Source organism: Podarcis cretensis, assembly GCF_951804945.1.
Source record: "Podarcis cretensis genome assembly, chromosome: 6".
Taxonomy (NCBI): domain Eukaryota; kingdom Metazoa; phylum Chordata; class Lepidosauria; order Squamata; family Lacertidae; genus Podarcis; species Podarcis cretensis.
In genome coordinates, this window is record NC_137175.1 from 48369375 (window position 1) to 48391248 (window position 21874).

The 21874-nt window shown below is 45.4% G+C and overlaps 2 long non-coding RNA genes across 2 annotated transcripts; one reads left to right on the top strand and one right to left on the bottom strand.

The window, feature by feature from the left end:
• Nucleotides 1-553: 553 nt before the first annotated feature.
• LOC307219067 lies at nt 554-10680 on the bottom strand. The gene is made up of 3 exons (XR_013840288.1): nt 10578-10680; nt 9106-9163; nt 554-879 (listed from the first exon to the last, which is right to left on the bottom strand). It is a non-coding gene; the product is annotated as an uncharacterized lncRNA (long non-coding RNA).
• Nucleotides 10681-12341: 1661 nt separating this feature from the next.
• LOC307218405 lies at nt 12342-14114 on the top strand. The gene is made up of 2 exons (XR_013839959.1): nt 12342-12425; nt 13637-14114. It is a non-coding gene; the product is annotated as an uncharacterized lncRNA (long non-coding RNA).
• Nucleotides 14115-21874: the final 7760 nt, after the last annotated feature.

Sequence of the window (21874 nt, forward strand, 5' to 3'; positions counted from 1 at the left end):
CTGTGGGTCAGATTACAAAGCCTGCCCTCATGACGTTTAAGCCAGCGTGGCACCAGATACTTTGGACTACAGCTTCCATCAGTACCATCCAGCATGGCACCAGGTTGGGGAAGGTGGGCATAGGAACATAGGAAGCTGCCATTGGTCTGTCTAACTCAGTATCATCTATGCTGACTGGCAGCAGCTCTCCAGGAATTCAGACAGCAAGTCTTCTCCCAGCCCTACCTGGATATGCAAGGGATTGAATGTGGGACCTTCCGTATGCAAGACTCATGACCCATCCCCATTGAACAAACAAAAAAAAAGCCATTTCTTTCATCATCTGAAAAGGCCGCTAAGGCCAGAGCAGTCCACATCAGAGATCTCTCTTTGCTATCTGTCTCTATTCTCTTTCTCTCTCCCCATTTATCATGTGCCTGCTTAGCGACTTCCATTTTCCAGGCACACCACAGCAAAATACCTCCATTCATTCAGTCATTATTTCATTCATTCGTTTATTATCCACCCATCCACCCATCCCATCTTAAACAATGATAAAAGAAGCCTAGTCATCTTTGGGGAGGGGGGGGGGCTCTTCTCATCCTTTCCCAATGCAACTCCTCCAAGTGGAGAGTCTTAATTACTTGACAGCATCTGCTTAGCATTAAATCAATGCACCCATTTAGTCAGATTTCACCAGAGACAGTGGTCCTCCTGGTGGAACACTTGAAAGCTGCAAGAGCTGCTTGAGGGCAAGGCAAGCATTAAAAGACCTCCTGCCTGTTGCTGATGTATCCAGGGGCTTGTTGTCTTGCAGCAGGAGTCAGCTCCTCGGCTGAAAGTTAGTTTTCCCCAATAAAAATTCCAGATGTTCATGCTGGCAGATCCTTTTCATTACTTCTAATGGAACAAAATTGAAGAAGTAAAACCTTCCCTCAGTAGAATTTTGAAAGAGAGTAGAAGGCAGGTTGCTAAGCAAATGTACTCCTGGGGTCAGAAAAGGAGAAGGGAGGGGGTCAGGTATCTACCAAACACAGGCATTCATTGACTTCATCTTGTCACCTTGCTTGCAGTGAGATGGTACTTCCTCTTTTAAAAATAATAATCCAGATTAATTCCCATTGACTGCCACCTCCTCTTCATCCCCTTCTGACCAGCCAAAAAAGCTAGCAAAGGGTTTTCTGATCACAGCTCGGTGGCATGGAAACATGATGCCCTCTTGCACTCACAGCAACTATCATCTCCAAGTGCCACACGTAGCTGGAAGAGGCAAAAGCAAACCCCAATGACTACTTGCAAGGATTTCACCAGGGAGTTGGAGCTAAATTTGCAGAAAGAGATTGCCTCTCAGTGAACCACTGCAAATACAATTACCTCTTCTGAAAATGATGGGCTTGAATATTGATCTCAACCATGTTTACTCAAAAATAAGTTCCACTGGCATCAACATAGTTTACTTCCAAACAAGCGTACTTAAGGTCAAATCTTTGTCACATGCCCATGGAAAGCATACTCCAGGTGTATTCTCTCCCTTGGGCAAATAGTTCACAGCTCTCTTTTTGCTCCCCTGAAAAGGGATGTTATGGTAGGAGTCTGAGAAAGCAGATAATGAGATAAAAAAAATTGGTAGAAAAATTGGGTGCTCTTATAAGGTACTGGAGTAAGAAGGTTCAAGACTGCAGATCTGTTTATATTATTTGGACCTTTATGATTTTAATTGACTCTGCTTGGTTATGATATGGAAATCTGCAATCTGTTTTTTTTAAGCTGGACATCAGCTTATTTGTTTTTCACAATTTCACCCTTTCTGTCTTTTTCTGTATATTAAAATGATCAACAAAATAAGATTAAAAGATGTAAAAGGAAAGGAAATGGATGCTTGCTGGTTTCACTATTGGGAACCCTGGAGTAAAATTGATAGTCTCCTTCCCCCCTAAATAATCAGAAGAGATGTGCATTCATTCTGCATTCATTCCATTGCACTGGAGAAGTGTGGTACAATCCTTGCCGCTGATGCAGAATGACGCCACGGCTACAGATGAGCCTTAGAGGGAACTCCTAATTGTGTTGGGATCAGCTCCACTCAGGAGCTAGATGGTGGCCCAACACTTGACTAACACTCAGCACTGATTTTTTAAAAACAACAACAAAAAAGGTACACAAAATGACATTGTCATGGAAGGGAGGGATAGTGTTGCTTCCCTTTAATGCCCTGTGTGAATGATCCAATAGAACAGGGGTGCAGAACCTTTCTTTTTCCTGTCAAGAGCCACATTCCCTCAGAGTAATCTGTTGGAAGTCACTTGCTGGTGGTGTATGAGGTCACAGCCGATGGTGGGTGGGCACCTCCCCCCAATCTTTTCCACCCCCTTTCCTCCTTCTCCCACATTTTGCTCTCCACCCCCCCCCCATGTATACAATAAATAGCTGAAGGGGTGTGTGTGTGTGTGTGTGTGTGTGTGTACTGCATTACTGTGAGAATCCTGTAATGTGGCTTGTCACGTAAACAGCATCTATCCATCAGCTTAGAGCTTCTTTATGCCCGAAGACCAGGACTGAAGACTTTCACCTGATTGGATGCTGTGAATATTGATCACTGCTTGATGAATCCACACTGTCCCACTGAGTAATTACAGGCTATTTCACAGTGTAGCAGCATCCATCAAACTGCTGGTAACACGAAAGGGGGGGGGGGGGAAGCAACCATATGTTTGGAAAGAGCTTCCCTTTCCTTTCCTGCATTATTTTCCTCTTCTACATAAGATGAAACGCTCCACAATCCTCAATCCATTTACTCTTTGATGGCCTTATTGATTCCAGTAGAATTGGTTATATATTAGAAGGTTCAGGTTAAAAACACAGGAATGGCCAGACTGCTTCATACACTCGTCCATCTGCCTCTGCATCCTGCCCTATCAATCAAGGCCAGTTAAAAGCCACAAAGAAGCACAGGCAATGGTAGCATCCCACCCCCCCACCCCACCCCACCCCGGTGCTGACCCATGGCATCTGGTAGCCAAAACACACCGGCTCAGAACAGAACTGCACTTCTGATCATCAGCTTGCATCTCCCAACAGTTCTATCTGTACTTCATCTAATCATTTTATATGACAGTCGCCATTACAATTGCAACCTTGATGTCTGAACTGTTTTCAACTGTGCCTTAAGATAGTCTTGGAACCCAGGAGAGTAATCACATTGTCAGAGCTCACAGCAGGAGCAAATTGGTGTGCCGGTAACACAAGAGACAAGGTAGCGACTCTTCGGTGAACACTCATTGTCACCTGTCCCCTGCCCCACATGTCACCGCCATTGCATAGCCCTTGTGTATACAATACGGAGCTTATTTATTTATATGTAAAAATATGTTTATAGTGCTATTCAGTTTTTAAAAAAATAATAATAATAGAGGAAAGGGAGTACACAAATTCATGGAGGACAAGGTTGTGAATGATTGCTAGTCATCATGGCTGCTCCCTGCACCAAAGGAGGTATGGATCTGAATGCCAGTCTTTGGGGAACAACAGTGGGAGAGAGCCATTGTCCTCATGCCCTGCTTGTGAGCTCCCCATAGGCAACTATTTGGCCACGGTGGAAAATTTGGAGCTGAACTAGATGGGCCTTTAATCAGACCCAGCAGGGCTCTTCCTATGTTTGGTCTGTGTGCAGGAATACCCTCAGTGTCAATATTAGCTATGATCAGAATCATGCATCTCTCCAGTGCTTCTGGAAACCATGGCGGGGAGAGAGTGCTTTTGTGCTTAGGTTCTGCTTGAGGGTTTTCCACAGGCATATGGGGGGCCACTGGGAGAACAGGGTGCTGGGCCAGATGGGTCATTGGCCTGACCCATATGCAAAGGGGCATTGCCTGTTGTGTCTCTTGAACGGGAATCTCTCCTGGTATAGGTGCCAAATTGCTTTTGAGGCCGAGGTGACTTTCAGAAGGAATTTGTGCTGTGGCATATGGGATGGGTGCATGGGGAGCTCTGCTGTTTACAAAAAAGAACCAGGAAACCCTTCTAGAAATGCTCAAATCCAAAGCAGCCCATGGGATCCAACTCCATGTATCCAACCTACATACAGTGGTACCTCTGGTTAAGAACTTAATTTGTTCTGAAGGTCCGTTCTTAACCTGAGGTACCACTTTAGCTAATGGGGCCTCCTGCTGCCGCCATGCGATTTCTGTTCTCATCCTGAGCTACTATTTCTGCGTTAGCGGAGTCCGTAACCTGAAGCGTCTGTAACCTGAAGCATCTGTAACCTGAGGTACCACTGTATCTATTCCTGCCTTGCATTCCTCTTAATGCTGTCTGAAGGCTTTGCTTGTTTCCAAACAGGCAGGTGCCTGCCAGCCCTGCAGGCTTCCGGCCCTCATCTCATCCCACACAGATTTCAGCCAAACAGCCTGGATTTCTATTACCATCTGCAACGCAAGCCAACTGCACTGGCTCAGGAACGGAGTGACCCCCCAGCTCCTGGCAGGAGTCCTGCAAATTAATTGTGCAGTCTTAATTAAAATTAAGTAATTTTTCATTTGTGCCCGAGCCGGTGCTTTCCTGATGATTTATTAAAGTCAGCTACGGGTAAATTAGTCACACGCTGACTGTCGTTGCTGTATGACGGATGAGCTGGAAAGCCACGAGCACAGCAAAGAGGGGATGTGTGGAGCAGCAGCAAATAGCATGACTGGCCTTTCCCTTTCCAGGCAGCCATCTCTTCTTCTGCTTTGGGGGTGATGGGATCCTGCTTTTGAAGATGCACCCCAACACTTTGCACCACTAAGCAAAAACACAAAGCTTTCTGCTTGTTTCATGCTTAATGGTTTTGTGTGGCTGCAAATGGCGTCCCTTCTCTGTATTGTTTGGGGCTCCCGTTCTTGCCATTGCATTTAATTATGGTACAGCTGAAGGGATTGGCACAGCTTGGAAAAAGGACAAGCCTGCAACAGCACTGCCAAAGACCTGAGCCTCACAATTGCACTAACTATGTAGCTGGAGCCACTGGTCTACAAGCACGTCTGCAAGGCAGCTGTGAAGATGTCCCCAGGAGTGTGTCAAATTAGATGCCTTTTACTCAGTGGTGGTAGCCAGAAATTGCAGCATGCACCACTTTTGGGACCCATCAAGAGACCAAGGAAGCAGCATATGACTCATTCACCACCACTTCTTCCTGCATGTAATCTTGATTGGCTCACACTGATGCCTTTGAAGCACCATCACCCAAAATAAGCCTGCTGCTATTGGCAGCTCAGGGCTCTGATTTGCTTGACCCTCTTTTGCAGTTCATCTCTTTCCTTGCAGTATCAGCTCCTGATTGCACAAATTGCATATGATAATCATAAATTACAAACTGATATTTTTTCCCTAGTTAGCCATACCCTTGAAGGAGAAGGCTGCTGCTGCTGCTGCTGCTGCTGCATAGAAGCTACAGTCATTGATATAAAGAATCTCTGTCTCAACTCTACAATGCTCTGGTTTTCCCTCTCATAGCTTTTTCCAGTGCCACTCTCACTCCACTCCCGTGGTTCAGCAAAAAGCTCCCCTTATTGCTTCCCTAAAGCTGGAATGAGGAATCAGTGGCCATTCAGATACTGTTAGAACTCCCAAATGAAACCAAGTACAAAATAACCCCTCTGCAGTGCCACAAATCCAACTCAATGGTGTAATGTTGGAAAATGTCAAGCACTTCTCCTACCTGGTTATCTTTCCACAAGGGCCGACATTGATGCCAAAATCCAGCATCACCTGAGCTCTGCAACTGCAGCGTTCTCCTGATTGAAGTGCAGAGTGTTTGAGGACTGGGACATTCACAGGGAAACCAAAATGTTTGTTTACAAAGCTATTGTACTACCAACCTTATTGTATGCTTGTGACCACTTATAAACGCCAGCTCCAGCTCCTCGAAAGATTCCATCAATGGTGTCTCCAAAAAAATTTACACATCACTTGGGAAGACAGGCGAACTAATACTAGTGTACTGGAAGAAGCAAAGATCACCAGTGTTGAAGCAATGATTCTTCAACATCAACTTCATTGGACTAGTCATGTTGTCCGGATGCCTGATTATCGTCTTCCAAAGCAACTACTCTATTCCGAACTTAAAAATGGAAAGCATAATGCTGGTGGTCAACAAAAGAGGTTTAAAGACTGTCTCAAGGCAAATCTAAACAAATGTAGTATAAACACTGACAACTGGGAAACACTTGCCTGTGAGCGCTCCAATTGGAGAACTGCCTTTACCAAAGGTGTCATGGGCTTTGAAGACACTTGAACTCAGGACGCAAGGGAGAAACGTGCTAAGACGAAGGCATGCTTGGCAAATCCACACTGTTATCAACTCCTGCCAGGAAACCAATGTCCCCACTGTGGAAGGATGTGTGGATCCAAAATTGGCCTCCACAGTCACTTAAGGACTCATTGTTAGAACCGTGTTTATGGAAGACAATCTTACTCTGCTACGAGTGGAAGAAGAAGAAGAAGAAGAAGAAGAAGAAGAAGAAGAAGAAGAAGAAGATTTTTAGACTCCCTTTCCATGAAGTCTGTCTGTCTGCATTCAATCCAGCTTTTAGGGCAGGTCCACCCTGGCATGCAGTGACTCCTAAAGGCAAAGCATCTGAGGCTGACATCTTGCATTGCAAGGAAAGTCAAGCAGGCAGCAGAGAGATGCTTTGGGGATTCAGCATCTGGGAGCCAAATATGCTGCTTTGCCTGAATTCTCCCTCTGAAATACTACAGGGATTTAAGCTGCTGGTCCAGCAGTTGCCCCCAAGCTCCTTCCCCAAGGCATCCAGCCTGCCCTTCACATCACGCTGCTCTGTAAAGGAGTCTGCTGTTCCTTTTTTCTTTCCACCTGCTTTGATTATGATTCTGCCACTGTAAGCAATGCTGATGAGAGCACAGGACTGTCAGCTGAGAAATATGGCATTATACAGCTTAATGGCACAGAACTCCTGCAGCCCTGGTGTTTGAGAGAGCCCATTAGTTGACTGATAGAAACATAAGATTATAAAATAACTATTTACTTTGAGCCTGCTGACACTATTGTTGAGGCACAGACAGCAGGGGGGGAGGTTCCCTCTGCAAGAGATAGCAACGCAGGCAGAGTGTCGGCAACAGGGGAATTGGATGGTGCGTGGACCGCAAATACACCCCACTCACCCTCACCACCACTAGGAGGAGCCATTCCAAGGCTGCAGCTGGAACTCACAAAATGGCATCTTGTAGGGCAACATGGCAGTGCCACATACAGTACAGCTGTCACCTCCTGGCTTCTCCTGCAGAATTTCTGCCACCTACCATCAATAAAGTTTAAGCAGGTCTCCATTTTCATCCCACTGCAAGAAGCAGAGGAGTAAATGAACTGCCGCAGCATTGGGCTGCTCCTGCAAGTGCCTCTTTGCTCCAGAGATGAGTTTAAGAAATTGGCATTGTCTTTGCTGTTAGAAAGTGGCAACGTGACAGTAGTTCTTAGAGTCAGGAGAAGGATCGTTCTGTTTTGCCAATAAGCTTTTGCTTGAGCAGAAGAGTCCTGCTGGATCAGGCCAAAGGCCCAATTACTTCAGCATCCTCTTCTCACAATGAACAACCTGTGGGAAGCCTGAAGGAAGGGCCTGAGCACAGCAGTACTCTCTCCACTTGCCATTCCCAACAACTGACATGCAGAAGCACACTGCCACCAACAGGGGAGGCAAGACAGTCACCCCATGGCTAGCAGACACTGATAGATTTGTCCTCTTTGGAAGCCATCCAAGTTGGTGGCCAACAAGTGACTTGGTGCTCTGAAGTGCCCAAGTCCCCTGATTGGGAACAGTTTTGCATTGAACCCTACCCAAATGAGCAGGATTTACTCCTCTGCTCAACAGATTGTTAGCTGATTGACAGGTGGGAGTGGTTTCGAAAAATGGCCTTCCAGGTTGGAACCCCTGACAGAGCAAGATTTGCCCAAAGGATGGCGTTTCCTCACCTTTGGACTAGGGCAATGGGACCCATTTGTTGCCATGGAATCTCCTATGCCCATTTCACTTCAGCAGCTGTTTGTGAAACTTGAAGCCCAGTGCAACTGTGCCCCTCCTAAGCATTTCAAACCTTGTCAAGTTACAAATGTACTCAGTGTCGTTTTGCCACGACTCCTTGATCCCACAGTAATGATGACTCCAGAAGTCGTTTTTCTAACTCTCAACTATCCCAAGCCACTGGATGACTACATTGTTTTCTAGCTCAGAAATAACCTGGGAACAAATTAAACTATCAAAGACCCACATGATCTCACACCCACACCCACAACCCGTTGTCTGTATCCTTGGTCCCTGCATATTTGGATGCAAGCCCCCATGCTTGGAAATCCCTCCAAACCACATTGTGAAGCAGGTTCTTTTCCAGTTCATGTCCCTGACATGAAGTCTCCCAGCCTTCTCCCCAGGTATGCTTGTGTAAAAACCCATATATAGTCCCATTCCACAAAACTGGAGACATTTGTCTCATCCTAAGGAAGACCAGGCTGTTTGCAAAGGATGTGCTCAAATATGAGCTAATCAGGTTAATGCTCTGTTTTGTCAGCAAGTGCTGCCATGGTGCTATTAATGACCCCTGATGCATGAAGAGTGTTGCAATACAGCAGTCATCTCAAGGACAAAGAATTTCATGTACATCTGAGCAGAAACCACAAGTGTTTGTGACTGTGTGTGAACCCTTTCACCTGATCTAAAAAGCATCCATCCTTTTTGGCGTGATTTCCCACCACCCCAAGGTGCTGAAGTGTGCAGGGGCAGAATCTACCATCAGGTGGGGTAGCAATATGTCGGCTTCCCAACTAAGACCATCCAATTATTATAACACAATAGGCAGGAAAGCACCAGCATAGCCAACACCTGTGCTTTCCTTCCCAGCATCCGTTGGTGCTTTCCCCATCTCCCCGCTCCCTGGACACCCATTCAGAGTGAGGGTAACACAGTGCAGAAGAGGAAATGCAATAAAACCCAAAAGAAACATCAAATAGCAGAAACAAGGGGCAGGGACAGCATACAGTTGTCATAAAAATGCATTCAGAATACCCCAACGTGGCCTAGGAAGGGAGTTCTATAACTTTGGAATCATCACTGAGAAGGTCTAGTTGATGAGGATACTCACAGGAAGGTGATGGAGGACAGATGGAGGCAGGGAAGGGAAGAACTAACAGGGTGGGAGGCTGGAAGAAGAAATGGAAGTTTCCAGCTGAGAGCTGGGAGGGACCACCCCCTTTTATTTGTAAGATAACGGTTAAGAGAGTTCTGTATTTTATTTCTCTTTCTTTTTCCTCCTGTTTTCTCTGCTTTATTTCTTTCTTTCTTTTTCATTTAAATTAGTTTATTTTTTATTGTATGCTGAAAACTTTCAATAAAAACTCTCTCTCTCTCTCTCTCTCTCTCTCTCTCTATCTATCTACAGTGCTTTTTTCTAGGGGGGGGCGCAGGGGGTACGCATACACCTAAACATTTTGTGAATCTAACGGGAGAAGAAACTTTTAAAAAAATAAATTATTCATTTCTTTTGTAGCATGGTGAATTGTCAGTTCCATTGCTACCCCCAATGGCGGTCTCCTTTCCTGTCACAGTGTTTCCTGACTCTCAGGTGGAATGAGAGTACCCGTAAACATTTTTTTAGAAAAAAAGCACTGCATGCATGTGCGTGTGTGTGTCCTATTCTGCACACACACACACACACACACACACCTTCAAATGATCAGGAGCATGCAGAGGAGGACTTCAAAGTAAGCTTATACAATATCAGGTGGCCCTAAAAATATATCCTGGACCCAGTAGATTTAAGGCTGTGAATATGAAAGTGACCTTTCAGTTGGGATCAGAAACTAACTGTAAGTCAGTGAAGTTGCTGCAATTATGGCATTACAAGCCCTTCATGGGCTGCTCCACTCAAAATCCTAAGAGCAGCAATCTGAAGCAGCTGTGGTTTATAAGCACTTTTTGAAAGCAGTCGTGTGCAGCTCTTTACAGTAGTACAAGTGAGGCATCACTTGGCTGGGCCATTCCTCTCCAAGAAAAAGCCTAAGCCTCCCGGTCTACCACCAGTTATATACCTATCTCTAGATCAGAGATACCTTCAAGCAACAGGACCTCCCTATATCTTCATTAAGCATTGTTTTGATCACTCTTATCATCATTGGGTGCCTCCTGATTGTCACTATTTTGCAGGAGGGATTCAGTTGCTTACTAGAACATTAGGTTTGTGCAATTCAAGCGGATTAAAGCACTCTGTAGCCCTAGTGCAACAAATCCGCTTCGTGTGTGTTTTTTAATAACCTTTTTGCAGTTTGGAAAATGACTGGGAAGTTCACTGAAAAGTGGGGGAGGAACAAATGATGAAGAGGAACAGGTGTAAACAAAGCCTATCAGGATGAATGATCCTTGTTTTATAATCAACCCATAAATGAATACAAACAAATGCTCAATAAAGACCGGGCATATTCTAACCACTGTGCAAGTTTTGTGCAGGCAAATCAGAATGAATGTCTCCAAGCCCCAGTTCAGAACATCCACTGCCTTGGTAGGAAATGGGTGGCAGAGAGAGGGAGAGAAAGTTGGCTGTCACCAGCACAACAGCACCTCTGGATGACTTCCCCCAGCAGTGTCAAGAACCGATTGAATCCTTTGGCACTCCACAAGCAGAAGGCCAAGGGGAGGATCTGCACTACTTTCTGGAATCTACCCTGAAGGAAGGTGAGGGCAGGTGACCTCACCTAGGCCCGAAGTCACCCCCCACCAAAGCAGGCTCAAAGCTTCTCAGAGCTTTTCAAAATCATTTTTCTCAGCAGCTAAAAGGCATTAGCTAAGCATCAGAAACATTCTGCTTGCTGTAACTAAAAAGATTGCAACAAAGGTAGGGAACACAGTCCATTGTTTCTCAGGCCTTTCTGATGCCTTCTGGCCTTGCTAAAGAACCACATTGCAACTTACTTTCTGTCCGGGAACCATGCCAGAACAAGAGATTGAAACATATCTGAACACTCTGAAACCCCTTTCCTGGGAAGGGTGCCAAGAGTCCCAATAGTCCCAAGACAGCTTTCTGTTCATGCTCAGAGGACTCCTGAGGGAGGAGAAAGGAGGAGGGAACTGGAAAGGGGTATATATGCTTGTGCACATGACTGTGAATTTCGTGCATGCTTTTTGTGACTTATCACACTTGCTCCTTCTACCAGTTCATGGATGGTAGAAATAAAAGCCTTTTCTCCGAAACTATTCCTTGAGTGTCTGTTGACTCCCACTTCCCTTTCCCAGGCGCAATATTTTAGTTAAGTTGTGGGCGAACATAGCAGACGACACAGCGATTTCTCCAGAGCAGCTCTTTACTTGAAAGCTGGACAGAACTGAACAGCAAACAGCTCAGCCGGCCTGCTTTTATAGGCAGCCGGCTGTCAACATTGTAGCAACAACAACCCAGAGTTTCCCGCCTAAAATAACTGACGTGGACCTGAGTGAAAACTATCTACAGACCTGAGTGAAAACTATCTACAGTATCCCCCTGCTGGCCCAGGGTGAAACTTCACTACATAACACCTTTTCCCACCCGAGGGCAAAGCCTCATAAGGCTACAACCCCTAGATAGGGCCAGAATTACTGCAGAGTCCTCCCCCCCCCCAGTTGCTAAGAAATCCAAGAGCATCAACAAAGAAACATTCCATGTCCATTGCCCAGGGAACATCATTAGAAGCACGATTACAGTATTACAGCATAGCATATTTGAAACAGAAAGCAGAAGGAGAAAGCCCCACTTGTTCTTATTCAGAGGGAATGTATATTTAATACAGAACTCTGAGGGGGATGCAGAAATCTGCTGCGTTAATACTGGGAACCTGCAGAAAAAGCAACCATACATATAGTTAAACCTCTCATGATGACCCCCATCAATAGTAAAATCATTATGCTGGCAAAATGATTTTATTATTATTATTAAAAGATTTATATGACAAGTCCTCACAAGATGGTTACAATACCAGTCGCAAAGCATATAAATCAGCCATTTATAATCTCCAGTTGCACCCCTTTGAAACTGGCAGAAAAAACACCAACAAGGCATGAGAATTAAAATTATTACTAAAAAGCAGATTGAAATAAAAATGCTTTGAGGGTTGTTATTTTAATGCCAGCAATGAAGGGGCCACATGTACTTCATAGGCGATCATATTCCATAAGTATGGGGTCACCACTGAAAAGGCCCTGTTCCTAATCCCTGTTAGTCTAAGTTCTCATATTGATGGACCAGAGAGCTGATCCTCCAGAGCAGATCAAAGAGTTCAGGCAGATTCATACAGGGTAGCATCAATCTCTTTGTGACATCTGGTGCAACCAACCTGTGGATCCATGGGGGGCGGGGGACACCAAACAGGAGTACCGGAAAACAGTCTGTTGCTGCATCGCTCAACAAGAAACTAAGTCCTATTCCTTTCCTACTCAGTAAGGAGCTCAATATTGCTCTCTCCTCAGCCCCCTGAATCTGGAGTATTTTCAGCACAGCATATCTCATGGGTAGGCAAGGTAAGGCCCAGAGGCTGGATCCGGCCCAATTGCCTTCTAAATCTGGCCCACGGACAGTCCGGGAATCAGCGTGGTTTTACATGAGTAGAATGCGTCCTTTTATTTAAAATGCATCTCTGGGTTATTTGTGGGGCATAGGAATTCGTTCATTTCCCACCCCAAAATATAGACCGGCACACCACATGGTCTGAGGGACAGTGGAGCGCCCCCCTGCTGAAAAAGTTTGCTGACCCCTGGCATATCTGCTCCTTGGGGGCAGAATTACTGGGGGGTAAACCCACATACCATTTCCGCACAGAAGGAAAATCCTTCCCACAGATTCCATCATTCTGTTATTCTCCTTGTGCTTCTAACAACAACAATACATCATTGTTTTCTTGGATTTCTTAAGACCTGGGCTTCTTGCTTGACCCGACAATAGAGGCGGCATTTCAGCCTGGCACCTGCACATTAGGGAGGTCATTTGGTGACGGGAGGCCTTGAGATGGCAGCAAGCCACCATTGCACATCATCAGGAATGAGGAGTTAATCCTTATCCCAACAGCAAGCACCATTAAGTTTTGTCACCTGCTATCCATCAGCCCGTAAAGTGCTCATTCTGCACTGCGCTCTCTTATTTTGTCACGGGCAGATGAGCCTGAGGTCAGTCCATCTCAATGGGCCACGGCTGGGGACCATATTGTGGAATTCCCCGAGATTGATGTTCGACAGGGGCCTTCAGGTAAGAAAATCCTGAAGAATTTATGGCTATTAAATCAGTGCTGGGTGACAAAGAAGTGGAAGCATTCTTAGAGGCAGGGTGCCATAGGAATAGCAATGAGTGTTCTTCACACGTGGAAGACAGTGGGGGATGAGAGCGATCCTCCTTTGACTCTTTGCAGATTGCCGTAGTCGGTGCCTTTCCCCCAGAAAAATAGGTGACGGAACTCACCTATTGTTATTACAGTAAGTTACAGGGCTACTTGGGGCAGCCCTGAACAGATGCTGGTTTGACAACAGCCACGTTCAACCACACACGGAGATGCTAAAAGCTACGGTAAGTTGTCTCCCTAGCTGGTTTGGGGATCATCCCTGTTTCTGGTACAGGTGAAATAAATGCAGCTTTGCCTCCCTCGTCCTCTTCTATTCAGGTGGACAGCTAGGAGAGTTTGGAAGGGCCATTGTGCAAATTTGTGTGTGTGCACAACAGAAGACACCTGGCCAGAAAGCTTAAAGCCTGCCACCACTACACAGCAGACCGACTGACCCACAGGTCATCCTCCTTTCCAGGACTCCAACTGGATGCAGCGGGCAAGTGAGCAGACGATGCTGCTGCCGCCACTGTGTCAAACCATCCACCCAAGCCTTGCAATTCAAAAGGCAGCATGGAAACCTCGTTATACAGCTGAGGGAAACCTGTTTGGCTGCTTCTGGTGCAGATGATTGGCTGCAGCTCCTGGCAAGGGCCTCTCCTCTGCCTTCCTCCAAGGTTTTGCCATTCTTCGGGGGCAGCAGGTGCTTGTGTTCAGAGTCTTTCTTATATAACACAACAGGAACTCACAACAGCGGAGGCACAACTTTGCCGTTAGCTGCAGTGCTTGCTAAAATAAATGCTGATTCACTGTATAATTATCCACTGTTGATTTATTTATGTGATGCTAATTAGGCACACATATACGAGTCTACGGACAATTAGATTCACTGCTGTAAGATTCTGGTTTTAAATATGTATTTATGTAATCAGTGCTCAGTCTATAGCCAAATCTGGCCACGTTTGAGTGTATAATCATCACTCACGCTAGTCGGGACTGTGGTTCTAGAAGCACTCCTGTTCTTCTCCCCCAGGAAGCATTCAGGCCAATCTTCCTCTGCCAAAGGAAGGGAGCCTCCAGGCAAGAGGGAGTATTTTTAAGTAAGAGTTCTGGAAACCAATTGGCACTGAGTGGTACCATTTGAGTGCTGAAGAACCCATTAGCTCAGCAGTCCCTTCTGACTTCACACTTTCTGATTCAGTTCTGAAAACCACATGGAAACACCCTAGTTTGGAGAGAAACAAAGTGTATTGCAAACTACCTATTTTCAGATGAAAATTTAGCAGAGACACTGTCATAGCGCTTTACACTCTCCACTACCCTGTGGGGGAAGGAGAAACATACAGCGGCTTATTCCCCATCTGCGGAAATACAAAAACTGGCAACATGGAATCAGCTGCAACATTCCCCTGGTGAAAATCGGGACACGAGAGTGTGGCATCAAAAGACACACATTTTTTGTTACCATGCTGTCATGTGAGTCAGTTTACTCATGCGACTCCAGGAGATGTGTGTCTTTTGGCACTGTACTCTCACCCAAATCATCTGACTCACATGAGAAGACAGCATCAGCTGTGGTCACCGGCTCATTCCAAAGACATTCTGGGATCAAATCAGAAGCCAGGATGTCTGGGAATGTCCCAGTAAAATAGGGATGGTTGACCAATGGTATGGGAAACAGCCTTATTAGAAAAACTAACCAACAAACTGAAACTGACATGGAGACAAATAGAAGAAGACACCTCCCCTTTATCACATACACAGCCCAACAAGACAATGACAAGAATCCTCAAACAGCATACGAATCAATATGGCTAACTTGATACAAAAACACACACATACCCCGCTCACACATGAAAACAAAGTTCACTACAGACAATCAAAGACAACCAACCACACCCTAGGCCAACCCCAACCTCTCTCACCACCAAAGGAACACAAGCGAATAATAAAGAGAACCCGCGCAAGCGATGCTGACCCAAACCCCCACACATACATTAAGTAGAACAGAAGCATTGCCACCCAACCCCAACCCCACTCACCTTGCCCCCCTCCACCTCTCTCCCTTTTTCTTTCTAAGGTAACACTGATGTCTCAACAAATGAAACTGATCTGTAGAAAATGTAACTTGAAAAAAGAGACATTGCACATACTTTTGTGAACCAAGAAATCTTTAATAAAAATATGTCTTTAAAAAAAAATAGGGACAGTTGGAGGGTATGCTATTGTATGTTTCTCCTTCTCATCTCTGTGCAACCGGAAACCTGCATAGCACCTAAATAGTCTCATTTGAATGTCACATTTGCAGGTAGGACTGGAAAGGCCCCTTGTCTAAAACCCTGCAGGTATGCTGAAAGTCAGTGCAGGACTGACCTAGATGCCCATTAGCAAGGGCCCAGTGGTCTGACTCAGTATAAGGCAGCATTTGATGTTCGACCTTAACACTCATACCAGATGCAGCCTCAGATTACGTCACTCACTCTTCCCCCCACCCTGCACCACATCCTCCCCCTTTTGTTTACCATCTAGCCTCCTGAAGAGTTCTGAAGAACTCTAAAGCTTCAGTTTATTCCTTTGACAGACCTCCCATGATCAGCAGCAGCAAAATAATTTTAGCAGACTATAACGCACCCTCGCATAATGCACTGTATACAATTAAGAGACTCCCACTTTTCTCAGTGCTGAATTTGGGTCAGCTGGTGTACAATTTCCCTTTTTCAAACATATGCATAGCTATGGCTGTCGCTCACAGTCTTCAGAATACAGGAGAACAAAGACCTCTTTAGCACTCCTTCTCCCCAGAGCAGAGCATTTAACATGTACAGTACAAGTGAATGAAAATGGACAGGCTGCCCATTTAATGACAGCTGGGCTGGGATGTCTTATCACATTCAGCTATGGTAGGTAGAAAGGATGGTTTTACTGCTAGTATGTTTATATTCAGCTATTATCATTCCAACAAGAAGGCAGTTTTGAGCCCAAAGGGCTGTGCATGGGGAGATGAGTTTCTGTGCCAGGAGATAGACGAGGCACTCGGGCGTTGGCATTAATCATACTCCACATGGGGAGAAACTCCCCATGACATCGCGTCACTTTCCTCACTTCCAAAAGGTGAAATAAAGAAGCTAGGTATTCTTCTGACAACAGTGCTCATCAATGAAAGCCAAATTGATTCCTGCAACAGGCAGCTCCCACCTCCGCCCTCAAACCGAAACCACCTGCAAATGCTTCAAATGAGATGCAGTGCCATCCAAAAAAGGACAAGTCCATTAGGAGGAACAGGAATTTAATTACAGGGTATTTTATCAGCAGTTTGAGTTGAGGATCAAGAGGCACAACAGCAGAAGGGCCATCAAGGAAGGCAGATTACCAGAAATTAGGCTTCTTCACGAATCAGACTGACAGCTGTGGGTGTTATTCTAAAGCAGCAATGCAGCAGCAAGCAAAGGCTCTAGCAGCTCAGTCAGCTGCTTGTGGCTGGAAAGCCAAACAGGATGTGGGTGACTGTTGCCATGGAAACAAAGGGGCAGTCCATTCTGTATTGAGCACCGGATGTTAGCTCAGTGTGTGTGTCATATGACCTGTACTGGAAGTACATGGGTGGAGTTTATTCTTACTGCTGTTGAGTGCAGACATGTTTTCTCTGTACTGAAGTAAAAGACAGGAATAAAAGATGTAAATAGATTTCTGTCTGCTTCTTTCCCCTCCCTGGGGACACCAAAGGGGAGAGAGGAAGAACGGTGTGTTTTTCTCACAGTCTGAGAAGAATCGCCGAGACCTCGGCTGCTTATCAGCAGAGTGGCGCAGCCAGGAGGTCGCCAAGGAATATCTGCCGGTGCCTGGAAGACTGGCACATCCCTCTGACCGAGGCAGAATTCCAACAGTGGTAGCAGTTGACGGTTGCTACGATCCATGGGAATCTGCAAAGATAGAAGCAGAGCTGCTGTTTTCATCGCTCCATGGAAGCCTGAAGCAAGAGGCTGTTCCTCTGCAGCTAGAAACTGACCAGATGAAGCTGACAGCCACGGAGCCCAAAGGTATGAGATTTTCGGGCTTAGAAGAGTGAATGCAGATTGAGTTATTCTCTGCTTCACGGGGAGCAGTGTATGGGAAAACAGCTCCAGTTAGAAGAGGCCCGCATTCCAGACATTCTTGTGGTTTCTTGTCCAAGGGAAGGAATGCACTGTTGCTAAGCGATGCCCTTCAGTCAAGGCCGTGCCTCAAAGAGGAGAAGTGAAAGTTAAAATGGAATGTTTTGACTACAGAGACTGAAGAGCTCTTGGAAAATTCCAACGCAGCCAGCGTTGAGAGCTGCCAGGTGCACAAGAGTGTAAACAAGCCAGCTTTTGGATTTTAGAGGCTTGTGTTTGAGAGTTAAGGCAAAGGACTCAAAATGGATGCCAAGAAGGGGGGGGTCTGCCTTCTCCGCCCCTTCTGACCAATGAGAATTATGCATCTTGGTCTATTAAGATGAAGGCCCTGCTGCAGAATCAGAGACTGTTTGGGGTGATTGAGAACCCCATCCCTGCAGCACCAATGCGTGCTTGGGAGTCACAGGATGTGAAGGCCAGAACGGCAATAATTCTGTGTGTGTCAGATTCGCAGCTTATCCATATACAAAGTTTAGAACACGCGAAAGATGTTTGGGACACGCTGAGAAGGACACATCAGAGAGATGCAGGTTCTTCAGCGTTGCTGTATTTTGAGAAGCTGACCAACCTGAGGCTTGCGCCTGATGGAGATGTTCAAGCGCACCTGACGGAAATGAAATATCTGCGTCAACAGATGGTGGAACGTAATTTCCGTCTGCAGGAGGAAGTGTTTTGCTTCATGGTGATAAACAGCCTGAATCGGACTTACAAAACCGTTGCCAGTCAGCTGGGGTCCCTCCCAGCGAATGAATTGACTTCGGAGAGGGTCTTTGCCGTGGTTCTTTGTGAACATGACAGACTTGCTGCCCTGGAGGTGAAGGACAGGGGGAGACAAGAACGGAGTTCTGACAACCCCACTGCTGATGCTACTGAAGAAAATGCTGTAGCTTTGAACGTTGTCCAATGTTTCAATTGTGGACAAACTGGGCATCTTCAGATGAACTGCAAGAAGCCACGTCAGAACAAAGGAGCCAAGGGAAGCTCCACTAAGTCTGAGGCATCAGGCAAAAGTCATACCAACCCAAAGGCAAAGACTGCAAAGGCTTTGATGTCGCTAAAAGCCACACCAGAGGTGGGAAACTTCTTTGTCCTAGACACTGGGTGTACTCAGCATATGTGTCGACACAGAGGACTATTTTCGACGTTTAAGAAGCAAAGCTTCGTTGTACAACAAGCCAACGGTCAAGAGCTGGAAGCCACCGGAATTGGGACTGTGTATCTTAAAAGTCTGAACTTGACTATAAACAATGTTTATTTGGTTCCAGAGTTGAGGTACAATCTGCTCAGCGTTTCGCAGATCGCCAAGAAGGGACTAAAACTGTCCTATGATAATGAGAACTGTGAAATCTACAAAGATGGAGAATTGTATCTTTCTGCCAAAGAGAAAGATGGACTGTATTTGTTGACTTTTGATCAAAGTGATTACATGAATTGTAATTCTAACATGATTTCTTTTGCAGGTAGCCAAGAAGGACGCCAAGCAGGTCACCTCGAGGGTCAAAAGGGCATTTCAGCGGGTGTATGCTGATGTGATTGGTCCTCTAGCACCTTCTAGAGGCAATGCAAAATATTACCTAATATGTGTTGATTCTTTCACAGGTTTTGTCTGGATTTATCTTTTGGAGAGACCAAAAGAAGCCTTAGAAAGGTTTAAAGAGTTTTGTGACAAAGTTAAAAATATGCATGATGCTGATATAGATTGTCTTTGCACAGATGAGAAGCCAATTTTTCTTTTGCAGGATTTCCAGAGGTTCCTGAAGAAGAAAGGGATAAGACACAAAATTGCAGCTTCCGAAGAAGCTTGGAACAGATGTGTCTGTGTTAGGGTGAACAAAGAATTGCAAAAGGGAATGCATGCGCAATTGCTTAGTTCACATCTGCCACATGAGTACTGGGCTGAGTCGCTAATGTCATTTTGTTATACGTGGTTGAGAAAGTTTTCAAAAGAATTGGGAAGTTCTCCTTTTGAGAAACTGTTCCACAGAAAACCTTCTGTAGCCCATTTCAAGGTTTTTGGGTCTCATGTGAGGACAGAAGCTCCGGGTGGAGTAAAGAATGCCAGAGGCATTTTTGTGGGTTATGAAAAGGGTCTCTACAGAGTAATTTTGTCTGAATCTGGTCAGGTGATTCTCACAAAATTTCTAGAGAGTGCTCCTGAACAGGAGAGAGTGATTGTTCACACATTTCCCACAGGAGATGATGATGATTCTGATGATGATGATGATGTTGATTTTATTGAGTTCAGTAGTACTGATGATGAAAGCGATAGCTCAGACAGCTCAGTTGTCACAGTCATTGAGAGGAAATCTCACATAAAGACTAGACCCTCAGAAGAGGAGGATGAACCACTGATTAAGCTTAGTACTGGTTCTCCAGAGAGCTCAGAGGCTGAACCAGAAAGCAAGGGAGAGCAGCACCTCTTACGTAGGTCTGAGAGAGCAACGAAGGGTGTACCACCCAAGAGGTATTCACAAGAGTTTGCTAACTTAGCTGTTGCTGTTGTAAACGACCAAGGTCAAATTGAAGCTGTGTCTGAGTCAGAGACATAGGCACAACAGAGAGTTGCTAACCAAGGTAATGCAGATGCACTCATTCCTTGGAAGTCACACAACCAGAGAGGTACATTGGTAAAACCAGTGGCGGGTAGTTCCAAGGGTGGAACTGAAACAACAGGGGAATGTTATAAGTATAAAAACTGTTTGTTTTCTTCTCTGGATGACGCTTTGCTCGCTGCACGCATTGATACTTTAGGGGGAGTATGTTATTCTAAAGCAGCAATGCAGCAGCAAGCAAAGGCTCTAGCAGCTCAGTCAGCTGCTTGTGGCTGGAAAGCCAAACAGGATGTGGGTGACTGTTGCCATGGAAACAAAGGGGCAGTCCATTCTGTATTGAGCACCGGATGTTAGCTCAGTGTGTGTGTCATATGACCTGTACTGGAAGTACATGGGTGGAGTTTATTCTTACTGCTGTTGAGTGCAGACATGTTTTCTCTGTACTGAAGTAAAAGACAGGAATAAAAGATGTAAATAGATTTCTGTCTGCTTCTTTCCCCTCCCTGGGGACACCAAAGGGGAGAGAGGAAGAACGGTGTGTTTTTCTCACAGTCTGAGAAGAATCGCCGAGACCTCGGCTGCTTATCAGCAGAGTGGCGCAGCCGGGAGGTCGCCAAGGAATATCTGCCGGTGCCTGGAAGACTGGCACATCCCTCTGACCGAGGCAGAATTCCAACAGTGGGAACCCAGAGAACGAGGCTCTTTGCTCTCTGATGAGAGGGCTGGGAAGCTGTGGAAGTAACAGATAAGAGCGACAAAAGGAGGTGATTTCAAAGAAAGGGGGTTGGAAGCAGAGCTTGTTTACTGTCTGTCAGGGAGACCTGGAATGGTAAGGGCAGCACAGTCGAATCAGAGGGTGTGCAAGGTTTGTGTTTGAGTCCCATGTTTTAGTCCCGGTCCCTCACCTTGATGCAGTGTTTCCTAAACCTTTAATATCCAGGCCACAGGGTTTGAGGCATTGAAATGAGCTCACTCCTGAACTCCAAAAGATTATTCATATATATCCACAGCCAGCTCCCAGAACAATGGGCTGGCATCTTCCTCACAACTTTTTTTTTTAAAAAAATAATATTTATTAAGTTTTTAACAAAAAAAGGATTACAAAACAGTAAACAGTGAACAAAGAACACACAAAGAAAATACAAAAACCGAAATTTAATGTAAAAAGAAAAGAGAAAAGAGAAAAATCCCTCTTTCTGATATCTTACAATCATTTACTTATTTTCCTGACTTCCTCACACCTCCCTTTTTTGTATTCCATTTAAAAATTTGTTCAGCAAATTCCTACCCTCTTAATTTACCCTTAATTGTTTGTCCTCACATATTCTAACTTCAAATTTTCATCTGATATCAATCCCTTCTTGCATATTCTTATTTTGTCTTATTGCTAGAACCACTTCGTTTCATTCCAACGTCATTAACATTCAATAATTTTACAGTGTTTCTGTAGATAGATTTTAAATTTCTTCCAATCTTCTTCCACCGACTCTTCTCCCTGGTCTCGGATTCTGCCGGTCATTTCCGCCAATTCCATGTAGTCCGCCAATTCCATGTAGTCTGGCATCTTCCTCACAACTGTAGGATCGCTGCGCTAATATCGCCTCTGAGTCAGAGTTCACAAGGATGGGACCCATGCTTTCCAGACAATGGGGTGTGTCTGGAATTCCCCACAGTTTTCAGTGGCAATACTTTGATCCTCTGTTGCTCCCTCCCTGAGATGATGTCATACCTCTCAACTGTCCCGGGAAAACCAGGACATCCTGTTTTACCATGCAAGAGCACAGCGGCCATTTTGGATGCCACAACCTCACCCTGAAAAGGTAGCTCCAGTGCCAAATTAAAGCCTGCGGAGACCCCTAGGCAGTCGAAATCTC